Source organism: Microtus ochrogaster, chromosome 10, assembly GCF_000317375.1.
Source record: "Microtus ochrogaster isolate Prairie Vole_2 chromosome 10, MicOch1.0, whole genome shotgun sequence".
Lineage (NCBI taxonomy): Eukaryota > Metazoa > Chordata > Mammalia > Rodentia > Cricetidae > Microtus > Microtus ochrogaster.
In genome coordinates, this window is record NC_022016.1 from 29994069 (window position 1) to 29998609 (window position 4541).

Here is a 4541-nt window from a genome sequence, read left to right on the forward strand (position 1 = left end):
TGCAGTTTAACGTTGTAGACAACCTTACTTTAGTTTCAGCGTACTTTTACACAGGAATGGAACGAAAGGAGACTCAATGGAGCTTATATGAATTCAGGAAAACATGATCAAAAAACAAGCAAATAAACGCCAGTAAGCACAAATATTGACAAAGCAGCCTTTCTCTTTAAGGAGAACTTTCTCAGGACAGAGCAATTGAAACACTGGTGTGCATCACATGGTGACATTGCTGCTTGACAAAGTCCCAGTATGTAGACATTGCAGACCACACCTCTCCAACATCTTTCTACCTTCATTTTTAATATTTCTCACTGTCAATGCCTTTCTTTTGGGGAAAGTTTTTGTGGGGTTTGATGAACATAGCGGACAATGAGGACTACTGAGAACTCAAGAACAATGGCAATGGGTTTCTGATCCTACTGCACGCACTGGCTTTGTAAGAGCCTAGGCAGTTTGGATGCTCAACTTACTAGACCTGGATGGAGGTGGGGGTTCCTTGGACTTCCCACAGGGCAGGGAACCCTGATTGCTCTTTGGGCTGAGGAGGGAGGGGGACTTAATTGGGGGAGGGGGAGGGAAATGGGGGGCGGTGGCGGGGAAGAGACAGAAATCTTTAATAAATAAATAAATAAATTCAAAAAAAATGTGTACAATGGTAGTCCTCTCTAAACAAAACAGTTCTTTGGGGAAAAAAATCCCTGACACTGTGGAACCAGGAATTCCATTGTACCCTTCTAATTCCACCAAGAACAGGAAAGTTAGAGATTTACTAGACACAGGTGATCCCAAAAATGAAATGCTTACAATTCAGATCCCAAACCTGAGGTTGTTAAGGGCAAGAGCTCATTCTCTGTTACAAATATAGAGAAATCAGAATGGTATAGTATAATGGGAAAAGAGTAACATATCATGGCCTTACCTTTTGGAAGCTTTATGAGGGGAACAAGCCCATATAGTAAGACAAAGAAATTGTCATATACTGCCTGCTCCCCAGATGAAGTCCTTTTCCTAAGGCATTGGGATAAGGGTCTCCATTCCCTGGGGCTTGATAAAAGTTCCTGCTAGGCAGCCTTGGTTAGCTTGAGAACTTGCTAAATAACTCATTATGCAGAGAAGATTGGCTTCAAACTCAGAGATCCACATGCCTCTTCCTCCCAAATCCTGGGATAAGAGCTGGGTAGCACTTTAGAACTATCTAAGTAGAGAAGAAAGGAAAAGAAGAGGGAATGGGAGATACTAATGACATCACTAAATATCTATGCCATCTAACTACCTATGTAAATTCCAACTTAATATCTACAGCCAAATCGCTTAGAGATTTTTTTGCCTGATTCTACATCTTTCCCCTCTAAATCCCTAAGCAAGCCATTTGGATGCCTGATCTTTGTCTATAGTCTTATCCACAAAGACAGTGCCTATTAAACCAGTCATAGTGTTACTGATTTCCAAGTTTATATTGTCCACAATATTTGTTCTTTCCTCTCCTTAAACTTGTGAGAGAGTATTTACATGACTGATTTGAGTCTTGCCAAAAAGGCATCAGCATAAACCAATCCATAGAAAACAATTGAGAAGAATAAACAAATGAGTTCAATAATGGGGTTATTTTCAAAGTAAGCATTTTGAATTTCATACCATTTGACCTGCTTTTTTTTTTGCCATTTATCATGGTTTCTTCAAATTGATTTCCAGATATTTCTCTTCCTGACTTGCCTGCCATCACACCCTTAGCAAGAACTAAGACCAGATTCCTGGAGTAAGTGTGTTTGTTATTATTTTTTTCTATTAAAACTTTTATTATTTTATATTTTCTTATTTCTTTTCTCATTTTGCTTTTCCTTTGCTTTTGGAAATACATCCATAGTGAGCTGTCAGTTCTATGAGAATCTAAGTTTCTGATCATCTATTTTACGTTTCACGGACTTAAGAATCAATCATAGTCCAATTGTTGGTGTCCTCAGTGAAGGAGGAACAGAATTCACCACATAATAACTCTACCATAGTAACAAAGAGTTAGTGTACTGCTGTAGAAACAGAGGAGTTATCTCTTTATATTTTAAAATCACAATGACACAGCCCAAATAGACCTGTTCTTATCTCAAAACTGCAAGCTTTAATGTAAATGTAATCTCTGAATCATTATTGCAAATTTATTCTAGAGTATACTTTAGAAAATTTTGTGACTAAGTTTTTTTTTACATGAATTAAATTTAAAAGTATCTTATTAAAGATTTCTGTCTCTTCCCTGCCACCGCCTCCCATTTCCCTCCCCCTCCCCCAATCAAGTCCCCCTCCCTCATCAGCCCAAAGAGCAATCAGGTTTCCCTGCTCTGTGGGAAGTCCAAGGACCACCCACCTCCATCCAGGTCTAGTAAGGTGAGCATCCAAACTGCCTAGGCTCCCACAAAGCCAGTATGTGCAGTAGGATGAAAAAACCCATTGCCATTGTTCTTGATTTCTCAGTAGTCCTCAATGTCAATTTAATTCATGTAAAAAAAAAGACAAAAAGAAAAAAAAGATAATAATGTCTTGAATGGCCATAAGATAATAATGTCTTAGAATAAAAGAAGTTCTCATATCATAAATTCTCAGTTGATGATTAACATTCCCAGAAGCTCTGCATCAGGCTGCTAGTTTATTCTTGAAAAAGTTTCTATGACACCTAGTTGAATTTATAAAACATAAGTTCATAATTTGGACTGAGGATTTAAAATTTTAATCTAGAATTTGGGATCATATACCTTCAATAAAAACCCAATAAATAAATAAAAAAATCGTGATGTTATGTTTAGATACAATAATTAAAATTTCTTAGAAAAGAGGGTTTTCACAAAAACAATTTATAATGATTTACATTTAACTTTACACCTTATTGAGAAAAGGTTAAATCTCTTTCTCTCTTTCCTTCCTCCCTCTTTCTCTCTTCTCCTTTTTATATATGCATGCATACAGTATAAACCAACCTATATTTTACTATAATCAAGTATTCTGTCTTTTTCTTATCTTTAAATGGCTTCTAAAGTTTTGAATCAGTAAGTGAAAAAAATTAAGCAAACACTGACTTTTCCTTCAGATTTTTAAATGAAAGGGGATATCCCTTTCACTTGTAACACATCTTAATTGCTTCATTATATTTTTATAGAGCACCTGAACGGCTTGGTAGCAGTTTAATTAAAATGCAGCTTGTTTTATAGTTAACGGAAATGCAAAAGGCACATATCCTGCAGCACAATCAATCATATTTTTCGCTGCTGCAGACTCGAAGTCAGTAACACCCGAGCAGCTGAAAGAGTTGAGCGCCATCAGAATTTAGATGTGCACATCTTCAGGGACCTGGGCCTCCTTTGAATGTTACCATGATCTTCCCTTGAATTCACTGCAGCATTTAATGAGTCGCTGGCTGAATGGATTTTGCAGTCTGACTGTATATTTGCTAGTTTTGTATGTTACAGGAGAAGGAAAATTTTCAGCAAAGCAGCATTTATCAGTAGGCACAATTTCACACTGTATTTAAAGTTGGTTTTGTTGTTATTTTCAGTAGAATTTATTATGAAGCTAAAAGACAGTGCTGAGACTTTCGTCAAGACAGCTTGTTCAAGAGGCTTGATGAAATCTCTTATTTGGCTGTGCTTACGTCTCTGTCTAAACAAAATATTTCTTCCCTGGAGATAGGTGATACACTTTACTTTTGAATGTCCATGAGAAAAACATTTGAAAGTAAAGGATACAGAGGGACTAGACAGATTTTAAGTAGGTTTATAGTGAAAAACAGTTCTTAAGCTATTGAAGAACACTGAGGAACCATTTCTAGAAGTTTCTAAAACAGCTACGTAACAAACAACAGGATCCTTTGCTTCAGCCCTCTTCTGTTTTGATGCACAATAAAAACATAAAGCCCCAAACCACAATTACATACTCAATCCACTGCAGGCCTAAAGGGAGTGTACAACAAGCATATCTTTTTCATTTTTCTATTTAAAATTATATGAAAACTGCCAAGTTCTTAATGTTATATTGGAAACACTGGGAACTTTTAAAGACCTTGATCCTTTTGTTGTGTTTACACAAATCTGTAATAAAGTATTCAGTCAATTGCTTCTAGAAATATGTCCTAAAGATTTCTAGTTCTAACATGGCTGTGGTCAGGTTTGATAAGTTTAGACCTCACAATAAATGGCCAGATATAGATATAATGCATACAATATAGGTAGATATAAATAATGCGATCCCAAGAGCAAGAGAGAGTTTGATATTAAAATATGCAGATTATGGCAGAGCATCCATGCAAGTCTCTGACCAGTACAACAATGTGTCAGATGTTCTGTTATTAATAAATCTATCATTCTGATTTATTAAAAATGCCACTGTGCAAGGAGATTCACAGAGTGATGGAAGTGTCAGGCACATGGTGTACAAGTCACCAACTCTGTAGTTGGTTCTGAATTTTAAGAATTTTAAAGTAAGCTGGGTGATGGTGGCGCACGCCTTTAATCCCAGCACTCGGGAGGCAGAGGCAGGCGGATCTCTGTGAGTTCGAGACC

General features: G+C 36.9%; 1 long non-coding RNA gene across 1 annotated transcript in view; it reads right to left on the reverse strand.

The window, feature by feature from the left end:
• The window catches only part of LOC102000796, a 28889-nt gene that overhangs the window by 23332 nt on the left and 1016 nt on the right, over window positions 1-4541 (reverse strand). The gene's annotated exons all lie outside the window — the stretch shown is intronic.